Source organism: Dipodomys ordii, unplaced genomic scaffold (genome assembly GCF_000151885.1).
Source record: "Dipodomys ordii isolate 6190 unplaced genomic scaffold, Dord_2.0 Scaffold31, whole genome shotgun sequence".
NCBI lineage: Eukaryota > Metazoa > Chordata > Mammalia > Rodentia > Heteromyidae > Dipodomys > Dipodomys ordii.
Genome location: NW_012267247.1, coordinates 10625983 through 10637393, shown reverse-complemented (window position 1 = coordinate 10637393; position 11411 = coordinate 10625983). Strand labels below are relative to the sequence as shown.

The 11411-nt window shown below is 47.5% G+C and overlaps 1 protein-coding gene across 2 annotated transcripts in view; it reads left to right on the top strand.

Moving 5' to 3' along the window:
- Positions 1 to 22: 22 nt before the first annotated feature.
- The window catches only part of Epn2 (epsin 2), an 81688-nt gene continuing 70299 nt past the window's right edge, over positions 23 to 11411 (top strand). For both annotated transcript variants that reach the window (XM_013016360.1, XM_013016359.1), the window contains exon 1: positions 23 to 118. The gene's annotated coding sequence lies outside the window, so the exon portion shown is untranslated. The remainder of the gene's footprint in view (positions 119 to 11411) is intronic.

Genomic DNA, 11411 nt, shown 5'->3' with positions numbered 1-11411 from the left:
GGCCGCCATGTTGGCTGGTGTGTGGGTGTCAAACGCCGCACGGGCTCGGGTCTCTCCCGCCTCTCCAGCGCTACCGGCGGCTGCAACCGCGCATTGGCGCGGGCTGGGAAGAACTGAGGTAAGCCTGGACCTGCGGGGCTCGGGGGCCGGACCAGGGGCCCCAGGGCACGGGCGTTCCCAGATCCCAGGTTCGCTCCACCCCAGCAAGCCCCCAGAGCATGCACCCCGGTTGCCTCAGCTGGACCCCCACTCCGAGCTGGACTCTCCTCCCCCCCCCCGCACCCGGACCCGCCCCACAGGCTGGAGCGTGGCTCCCTCCCCACCGGGATCTCTCTGTCCGCCGCAGGGATTTCCCCCTATTTCCCTATTAGGGGGCTCCCCGTGCTCCTGAGCTCCGATCCCGGAGCCCCCCTGATGTTCGGAACAACCCCGCCCCCCTCCCCAGAGCGGATTCCGCCCCTCCAGGCCCGGCGCCCCTCGCTCCCCAGCCGGGTCTCCCGCCGCCCCCGTGCAGAGCACAGCCCGGCTTCCCTCCAGGAATTGGGGGAGGGTGTCCCCTTCTCTCCTCTGGGCTGGCGCGGGGAGTGCCCCTCTTCCCGCCCCAGGGACGAGGTTCTCCCCCTCCCCGGCTCCCACCCCCAGAGCGCAGAGGGGACGGGGGCGGCAGAGCCGGGTTCCAGCTGCCTTTTGTTCCGCGTGGGATGGCAGAGACCCGGCCCGGCCCGGCCCGGCGGTCCTGCTCGGTTAATCGGGGTGGGTGAATGGGCGCACGGGTCCAGCCTCTTCCAGGAGACCCTTCCCCTCTTCCGGTCGGAGCGGGAGCTGAGAGCGCTGGGAGAGGCAGGCCCCTTGTTAGAGGAGTCCGGGCCAACAGGTTTTTGTTCGAGACCTGAAGTTGGCCCAGTGGTTTGTGCAGAGGTGCCGCCTGAACTCCCTAGAACCTCCCTCTCTTCCCCCAGAGGGTCCTATGAAAGCCCATTCCTCAGTCCAGAGGCTCAGTCCTTTTGGGGGTTCCCTTCACTATAGTGATGTCTCAGGGATGCATTTGAAATCTGTGCCTTAAATGGGAGAAGCATTGAGCCATTGTTGGGGTTCTTCTGATGGGGGAAACTGAGGCCCAGAGATGCAGTGATTTGCCCAAGGTCACCCAGCGATCCTGTGTCAAGTGTCAGAGGTGGGGCACTGGCACTCTGTGACACCTAAAAAGTCTTCTAAAAGGAGATGATGGTCAGGATTCCCTCCATTCCCTTGCCTTTTATTTTTAACATTCACACAAGAAAATGAGTAGGGAAAGATGAGAAGTATGAAGTCTTCCACTTGTAGAAAATACCCTGTGAAAAAAAGGGATTGGTATAGGGGTTGAAATGATTGAAAAGGTGAACTTTAATGATCTGCACTCTTTCTCATTACGTAATATGTAATGAAGATTTAGCAGGGAAATGTGCATCTTGTAGCCCTAGCTATGGGGTGATAGGTGGTGACAAAATCATACAAGGAGTCCCACGCAGTGGGATTGAGAGTCTGCATGGTAATTAAGTTTTCACCTGTATTTAATTGAACATGGAAAAGGCCTGCAATTTGCTTCTGAATAATACTTACTCAGGTGCTTATGTTGGGAGGAATGATTATGCTGGGGAAACACACCTAAATCTCATCATTTATTTATCTGCTTTTACTTTCACATGGTTAAAACTTTGTTTTTCTAGTTTTAAAATTGGTCTAGTTTACCAGCCTCACTGGGCTGCTCATTTGTAAGTATATTAGTTATTGAAGAGTTTGGTAGCATGTAAATCACCGGAAGTCATGTTCAGGACTGCCTTGCAGCCCACAAGCTCTTGGACCAGGAGCAAGTTTAGATGGTCCTGGTTTCCAGGGATGGGGAGCAGCTCTGTGGAGCACTGTTTCCTTGCAAGGTCTGTGTGGGCCAAGCATTTGATGTGTGAAGAAATGTGAAACTTTCAAGGGATAATACCTGGCATGGGATATATGGTCTTGAAAAATGACCCCTCCTTTGTAGAAACCCTCTGTGGAAATACTGTTGCCGCTTATGTAACCTTCTTTCATAATGGGGCATGGATTTCCCAAGAACAGAGATTTTGATAAGAGTCCTGCAAAGTAGTTGAAAAGTTTTTGGAACTCTGATTTAATTGTTGCTTTCCTGAGCTAAATGTTTATTTAAAAAATTTTTAAGATGGGGTGGGGTTATTGGTTTTTTTTTTTTTTAATTTCATTTGGAGTGGCAACTTTTTTCTTTGGTGTGGGTCATAGGGCTTGAACTCAGGGCCTGGGTATTTGTCACTGAGGTTTTTTTTTTTGAGTGCTAGCTCAAAGGTAGCACCCTACAAGCTCTACTGTAGCTTCTTTCCATAATTCATTGGTGATAAGAATCTCATGGATGGGCTGGGAATGTGGCTCAGTGGTAGAGTGCTTGCCTAGCATGCATGAAGCCCTGGGTTCAATTCCTCAGTACCAAACAAACAGAAAAAGCTGGAAGTGGCACTGTGGCTCAAGTGGTAGAGTGCTACCTTGAGCAAAAGAAGCTCAGGGACAGTGCCTAAGCCCTAGTTCAAACTCCAAGACTGGCAAAAAAAAAAAAAAAAAAGAATCTTATGGACTTTTCTGCCTGGACTGGCTTTGTTTGAATTATGGTCCTCAGATCTCAGCCTCTGAGTAGCTACGATTACAAGCTTGAGCCACTGAACCCAGCTGTTCTCAGTTCTTCGTGGACTAAAGTGCTAAGAGAATGGGTTCCAGGAAAATGCATGGAATTGTCATTGCCATGCTTCTGGGACTTTTTAAGTGTTCTGGCCAGTATTCTGTGTCCTCTAGAGCCTTATGTTGATGAAGTGCGAGTGACTGTTTTATGGCATGAGGAGCTGGTGACCCTGAGCTTTGGGAAGTCATGGAGGTTGGATTTTGAGGGGATTTAGGTTGGAAACGAGGTGAGGAACTCTGCTTATTGATAGGATTTTTTTAAAAATAGGATCAGGTTTGCTGTGTAGTCTTATCTAGTTGGCTTGGAACTTGGGATCCTCCTTGTTTAGCTTCTGAATGGTGGGATTACAGGTAGCACCATTGCTCCAATTCTTGTCAACTCTGAACTCATGTGTTTTTTGCTTAAACAAATTTCTTTCTTTCTTTTTTTTTTTTTGACTGTCATGGGGCCTGAACTCTGGGCCTGGGTGCTGTCCCTCAGCTCTTCAGCTCAAGGGTAGTGCTCTACCATTTGAGCCACAGTCAGTGCCACTTCCAGCTTTTTCTGCTTATGTGGTGCTAAGAATCGAACCCAGGGCCTCATGCATGCAAGGCAAGCGCTCTACCACTGAGCCACCTTCCCAGCCCCTTACACAAATTTCTTCTGTCAAGCTTTTGCCAGCCACCCCTGTTGGTGTTTGTTTCTCACTTCCTTTGCTGTCCTTCCTTCTCCAAACTATCCTGTCTTTTGGCGCTGCCTGCACATTGTGTGTCTGGGGCTTTTGTGATGCTGTGACATTTTCAAGGCCTTGGTTGTCCTGTATTTTTTTTTTTAACTTCTCTAGCACCCAGCTTGGTCTGAATTGAGTAGTTCTAGGGGAGGGGATTGCTTTTATTGATGTTTCTCCAGACTCTACTGTTCAGTCTTGCTGTAGCATAAATCAGTAGTGTTGGTCCGGCAGCCATGGGTTAGTAACACAGCTATTGCCCTGCTTTGGCAGATGAGGCAGCTAAGACTCAAGGGATCTAACTGCCCAGGATTACATTGCCTGATGGAAATGAAGGTTGGGACATGCACAGATATGTGGGACTTCAGAGTATTATTAATACCTGTGCCATGATGGAAGAAATAACGTTTCACAGGGATGAAGTGACATCTTGCAAGTTAACAATGGACTGGCAATGTGGGATGTTATAAAATTTAAATGTTGAGGATGCAGAGAGCACATTTTGTTTTTGTCAGATGCATTGTGAAATGACTGTTTATGTCCATCTGTTGAGTTTTTGAAAATCGACAAGCTTTCAGATAAGTCAGTGAGTAGAATTTTGTTAATTAGCTTATTCATACTGTCTAAAAATAGAACACAGCACAGAAGTAGGTGCAGCTAAGTGTGTTTATTCCATCACTGCACTCATGGACCTGTTTGGCCTTACATGTTTCTAGTCAGGAGGTTAAATTTATTTAAAAAATTTTTAAATTAAAATTTTATTGTTAAATTTTTCTTCTGAAGATTTCAAGACTCAGCCATTAAAAAAAACCCAAAAAACAAAATAAAAAGTGCATTGTAATTTCACATCAATGTATACCATTGGAATTACCACCCATCTCTGAGGGAAAGACTGAGATCCAGAGGGATTAAATCTGCCAGGACCTGCACTGCCAGGAGTCAAATTGAGGTCTATTTCCCAGATCTGGGTCCCGTTTTACTTCATCTGCCACTGTAGCAAGTGCCACTGAACAATGGGTATTCGCTTGCATTATGGGGTAAATCTGGGATCTGAAGACCACCCTCAGCTTTACTTGGGAGGTAAGAATTGTACATGAGGAAGTTTCTGGTTTTCTCCTAACTGTAGATCTATGAAAGCATGATGGTTTGAATGTCAGTGATTTAATGGGCCACTTTTATCTGATAGACGCTAGATTTAAGGTTTGATTAAAGGAAAAAAAATCCTGCCTCCTTTGAACCAGATCTGCAACATTGTACAATGCTCCCTAAAAGTGAGTTGGATTCTTTGTGGTGACTCATTCCCGGACTCCCAGGGCTCCCAGGTACCAGAGCAGCTTTGTTTCTGGGCACAGAAAGGCCCTTTTTCTCGTTCCAGTTCCTGTCTGTCCTGCCCTAGGTGGAGTGAACTACACTTTTAAGCCTTTTCTAGAGACAGAGCAGGTAACTTAATTCTCTCAATTCAAAGTGGTGCAAGGAACTGGGCACACAGAGGGCTGTAGAAAAAGGGACTCCGATGTCAGATCTCTTGGTGGAACCCACCTGATGACTAGAACAGGGAAAGCAGGCTCCCTGAGGATGGCTGGCCTTCCAGGGCTAATGCATGATGTAGATTTAAAAGCATTTATAATTAATCACTTCTGAGTGGTGGCTGCACTCTTCCTCTGACTCCCACCCTTCTTTGGGAATGTCATTGTCACATTATTCACGTTGTGAGCTTAGTAGCTGAGAGCACCAAATGGCACAGACAATTTGGCTATAAAGGCCATGTGGCAGATTGCTTTGGAGTCAGGGGTGCATACCCAGAGACCTCTGGGCTGGGTGGCTTGGGGCACTTTGATCCCTGAGCTTTGGTTTCCTGTCTTCAAAGTGAGACTAGCAATGACCACTTCATGGAACAGACTTGCATGTTTCTCTGGAGTGAATTTAGTCATCCGGAGGGCAGTTCCTGAGTGATGCTGGAAGCGGAAGGCATATATGGTCTCTAATACTAGCTGGCGGGGCAGAGAACACACAGAAAGACTCTCTGTCCTCAAGGGCTGCTAAATGTTTTTCCAAAGTGGGTGCAGCTCCTGGGTTCTCTGGGTAAGGGATGTCTTCATTTGTTCTTTGGTGATTGTAATTTGATCGATGATCACTGACTTTATTACTTTGAGGGTTAGTTAGCGTTGGGTATTTTCCTTAAAGAAGGAGGCTCACACCTGTAATCTTAGCTACTCTGGAGGCTGAGATCTGAGGAGCAAGGTTCAAAGCCAGCCTGGGTAGGAAGGTCTGTGAGACTCCAATCTACAATTAACTACCAAAAAAGCTGTAAGTGGAGCCTTGGCTCAGGTGGTAGAGTACAAGCTTTGACTAAAAGAGGTTAGGGACAACACCTTGGCCCTGAGTTTGAGCCCCAAGACTGGCATTAAAAAAGGGGTACTGGGAAGTTGGCTCAGTGGTAGAGTGCTTGTCTCACATGCGTGAGGCACTGGCACCACATAAGCAGAAAAAGCCAGAAGTGGCGCTGTGGCTCAAGTGGTAGGGCGCTAACCTTGATCTGAAGAGCTGAGGGACAGAGCCCAGGCCCAGAGTTCAGGCCACAGTCAAAAAAAAAAAAAAAAAAGCAGGAGGGGGGTAGTGGGGAGGGGCAGAGGGGCAGGGGAAGGGCTTGAAAAGTAAGGTGAAGTAAGATCATCTTCCAGATCATCTTCCTCACTTCCTACACATCTGTAAAGATGTGTGCTGTGAAGGCTTCTTAGACACACTACTTGGAAAGGTTTTGGAGTGGTGGTGGCTCTGAGCAGAATCCCCTGGGGCCATTAGGGATAGACCTTTGGTGTTAATGGAAGTCACTCCTCCCTCTAACAGTTCTGATTGATTTACTATTCTTTGATGTTTAGTGTTTGGATGACTTTTCCCCCCCTGCAGTAGTAATTAGCAGCTTGTCCATTAAAAGCAGTCACTTGGTTGTGAGCCCCCAACTCTGTCTGTTTTGTTAATATCTCCTGCGTGCCAGGTCCTAGCTACTGTTTTATGTACAATATTTGATTTTCCATGCCAACCATTTCTCTTTTACATTTGAAAAAACTTAAGATTCAGAGGGTCACCTGCCCCTGGCCACCCCACTAATGATGTCCATTGTGTCACACTCATAACCCGTACCTCCCCTGCAGTGCTGAGTGCTCTCATTACCTCACTGTACCCCAACATCCTTGAGAAGTAGGCACTTCACAGATGAATACAGACTTGAGGGGGCAAACTGGGCCCTGTGCGATCCACCAGTGGATCTGGCTCATAGGACCTGAATTCAGTCAGGAGCTTTATGAAGTCATTTCAGTGACAACACCTCACCTTCCTGTGTAGCACCACAGTCTAAGAAGCCTGGGTGTGGACAACAGGGACCTGGAGGTCCTCCAGGTGGGTTGCAGGGAAGAAGTCATTGTGGGGGCTGGTAAAGGTTTTTGTGTTTGCAAAGCTGTGTAAAAATCATTGGCTAGCTGTGTGCCAGTCAGTGGCTTATGTCCGTAATCCTAGCTACTCAGGAGGCTGAGAGCTGAGGATCGTGGTTTGAAGCCAGCCTTGGCAGAAAAGTCTACAAGACTCTTATCCCCAATTAATTACAAAAAGCTGGAAATAGAGCTGTGGCTCAAGTGGTAGTGCACTAGCTTGGAGCAAAAAGCTCAAGAACAGTGCCTAGGCCCTGAGTCCAAGCCCTAGGACCGGCATCCTCCTCCCCTTCCCCCTTCTCCCCCCCCCCCCCCAGATATCACTGTCTAAATTGCTCTTTGTGGGAAGGGGACTGTTTGGCTTTACTTTGTAATCCTGAGGCATGCTGGTTCTGTAAACGTTGCACAGGGCTACTAGGGACTGAAAGAATGCTCTAGTGATGCTGTGCTTGAAACAGGTCCACAGGCAGAACTTGGTATTCTTAAAAAGTGACATGTAAGTAGAAATATAAAGTAATTCTTGCTCTGTAGGCAGTTAACACATGTTTTCCAGTCAGTAGGTGGTTTATTCCTGTCTTGCTGTGTCTGGAGGAGGCAGGGTGTGGGCTTTCTCAGGGGTGGTAACCCCTATAGCTCCTGATTCAAGGGTGGTAAATGGCTCTGCATTGGTGCCTGCCCTGCTTGTGGGAGGCTGGGGAGGTTTGGACTAGAGTGTTGTTCTTTTAAGACACTTTTTTTTTTTGGCCGGGGGGAGGGGGGGGACAGGGGACGGTTGGTTGTGGGGCCTGAACCCTGGGCCTGGGCACTGTCCCTGAGCTCTTCAGCTCAAGGCTAGCACTCTACCACTTGAGCCACAGCGCCACTTCTGGCCTTTTCTGCTTATGTGGTGCTGAGGAATCGAACCCAGGGCCTCATGCATGTGAGGCAAGCACTCTACCACCAAGCCACCTTCCCAGCCCCTCTTTTTTTTTTTTTTGGGTCCGGTTGTGGGGTCTGAACTCTGGGCCTGGGCGCTGTCCCTCAGCTCTTCAGCTCAAGGCTAGCACTCTACCCTTGACCCACAGCGCCACTTCCGGCTTTTTTCTTTTTTGCTTATGTGGTGCTGAGGAATTGAACCCAGGGCCTCAGGCATGCAAAGTAAGTGCTCTACCACTGAGCCACCTTCCCAGCCCTTCCAGCCCCTCTTTTAAGACTCTTAATGTTAATAGATGAATACAAGCAAAAAGTTGCTATTAAAAGATCCATCTCTGGCTGGGATGTAGCTCAGTGGCAAAGCGCTTGCCTAGCAAGTGCAACGTCCTGGGTTCGAGCCCCAGTACCAAAAAAGAAAAGACAAAAAAAATACAGTTAAAAAAAACCCCAAACAAACAAAAAAACCAACCCTATGGGGCTGGGAAAGTAGCTCAGTGGTAGAGTACATGCCTTGCAAGCATGAGGCCCTGGGTTTGATTCCTCAGCACCACATAAACAGAAAAAAAAAGCCGGAAGTGGCGCTGTGGCTCCAGTGGTAGAGCACTAGCCTTGAGCTGAAGAGCTAAGAGACAGCGCCCAGACCCAGAGTTCAGGCCCCATAACCGGCAAAAAAAAAAAAAAATAAAATAAAAGATCCATCTCAAGACGCTGATGGCTCATATCCATAATCCTAGCAACTCAGAAGGCTGAGATCTGAAGCTGAAGGCTGGTTAAGAGATTCTTTCTTTTCTTTTTTTTTTTTTTGCCAGTCCTGGGGCTTGGACTCAGGGCCTGGGCACTGTCTCTGAGCTTCTTTTGTTCAAGACTAGCACTCTACCAATTGAGCCACAGAGCCACTTCTAGCTTTTTCTGTTTATGTGATACCGAGGAATTAAACCCAGGGCTTCATGCATGCTGGGTAAGTACTCTACTGCTAAGCCACATTCCCAGACCTTGAGAGATTCTTATGGGAGAGACTCTTATTTCGAGTTAATCAGCAAAAAGCCAGAAGTAGAGGTGTGGTACAAGTTGTAGAGTGCCAGCCCTGAGTGAAAAAGCCAAGTGAGAGCACAGGCTGAGTTTAAGCCCTAGTGCCGGCACACACTCAAAAAGTCAGTAGTAGTGAGGGAATACTGATAGGCTAAAGGAGAGTCACAATTTTTTCTTGAAAGCAGGCCATTTATTATTGAGTATCTGTTTGGTACCTAGAGCTCTTGTGGGATATAATGACTTCTGATCAAAAAATTGGGGCAAAGACTAGAGCCTTGGCTTAAGTGGTAGAGTGCCAGCTTAGCAAGCAGCAAGGCCCTGAGTTCAAGCCTTAGGGAAATATATAATCAGAGAAAAAAAAATCATGCCACCCAGAGGCAACTCAGAGATGTAAAGGTATTATTTCCAGAACAGTTTTGTAGGAGGAAGGATGGAGTGACCTTGATTAAGAGGTATGCAAAAAACGGACATGTTGTACAACTAATTGATACTTTGAAAAAACATGGTGACAACAGGTCAGGATATTGAGGTCAGACATGGAAAATGTCTCTGGAGCTAAATTGATGGGTGTAAATCAATGCCATGTTTCTTACCATCAGGAACTTATTGTAATTGAGAAGACATGGTCAACATTTGGGAGACAGTTGGAAACTAGCACTGTGTTGAGCTGTGATTTTGATTCTTTGTCAGGAGGTCAAGAATGGAGAAGAAATTCTAGAAGACTTGGAAAAAGCCTCAGAGAGAAGGTAGGACTGGAGCTGGGTCTTGAAGGGCTAGAAACATTGTCCGTGAGTGGGGAGGGTAGGTACTTCAGGTAGAGGGAACAGCGGGGGGTAGAACTTGAGGTGGGTGCAAAGGCAGTCTGTGCTCACCCAACTGGTGTGTGCACCCTGGGCTCCTGAGGCCTTGCTGCCTGCATGGCAAGATGCCTATGGGGCACAATGGGAACCGGAGTGGCCGTGGGCTCTGAACAGGCAAGGAGCCTGGGGATTCAGTTTTGTTTGGGAAGGAGCCCTTTGGTAGTGTCCTGCAGAGTGGAGGAATTCCTATGGGTGAGGGCCTGGCTCCAGTCTGGCTGCCTGAGACTGGCAACAATGCGGTTCTGTGAAGGGAGGCCAGAACCCACTGTTTGGGGGGGAGTGTCAGGACCTCTAGTGGCTGGGAAGTTTGACAGCATAGGTATGCCTGCAAGCACGGGGCCTGAAAAGCTTGTCAAACATGCCTCTGATGGAGCCCCCACCTCAGACCAAGCAGGAGCTAGAAATTTATAGAAGTACCCCCAGACAATTCTAATGGTGTGTGTGGGTTGAGAAGCTGAGTTGTGTGTGTTCAGGGGAGCTGCTGAGGGTGTCGGGAACTGGAAAGTGGGAGGATTGGAGCCTGAGAGAGGAGGAAGCCTTTGGGAGGAGAAGGTGAGGGTGCTGGGCGTCAGTTCTCCTATGTAGTTCCCATGGCTGGAGAAAAGAGGGAGGGCTAGAGAGAGATTGGAGTCTTAGCCACATTGGTGAGGGGAGGGGGGGGTAGTTTGGCAGAGTGAAGGAGAACCAGGGCAGGAGGAGAGATTGGTATCTACCTGTTTGGAAATCCTCCTTTCCACCTGAGCCAGAGCAGGCAGAGCAGGTTCTTATCTGTTCCTTCCCACACTGCAAATTGTAATGGCCACAACAGGCAGTGTGAGTAGAATTTAGAACTGCTTTGTTTCTTTCCCTTCCACTCTTCTTCTCTTCCCCCCCTCCCCCATCTCTCTCCATTCCTCTGTCCTCTCCATTTCTCTTTTTAGAGACAGGGGCTTTCTATGTAATTCAGGCTGATCTCTAACCTAGATTACACATCTAGGTTGGCCTCAAACTTGTGATCTTCCTGCCTTAGTCTATGGAGTGCTAGAATCATAGTGCCTTACCACAACTGGCAAAGTGGCATTAGAGTAATTTTAATAAAGGTAGGTGTATTGTAGAGTTCCTAATTAGATAAATTAATTTTGGTAGTCAGAAGAGAGGTTTTACCCAGTGCATTAATATATAATGCTGTTTTATTGTCATTATCATTAATGGTATTTTGGACAAAAAAGTTAGCTCTCGACCAGTTCATACACTAGTTAATGCTCGTTGAGCACATGTATTACAGGCTCTGGACATGTGGGTGGATCAAGTGTAAGTTCCCACATGTAGGTTGCATTGGGTCTGCAGAGTGTGGCATCTGTAGGGAGAGGTAATGTTGCCTTCGAATGAATCCACATCAGAAAAAGATATTCTTCATCTCTAAGTTCCTAGCCAACACACCAGATTTAGGGTAGCTAAGTGGACCTTAGTGGGCCTCTAGCAAGAGAATTCAGGCAAGACGCAAATATAAGTAAAGGTGAAAAGTTTATTAGGAAAGAAATATAGCAGAAAAAGAGAACATATGCCACAAGAAGACTTTAGCCTATCTCAGCCATGTTGTACTCTCTTTCGAGTTCCAGAGCTTGGCCATGTGTTTAATTGGAAGAATTAAAATCTTGAAGATGGGTGGAGCCTTTTTGCTTCCAGTAAGATTTAGTTAGTGCCTTGTCTTTATTTCCCTGTTCTTTTGTTGTTGTTGTTGTTGTTGTTGGTCATGGGGCTTGAACTCTGGGCCTGGGTGCTTT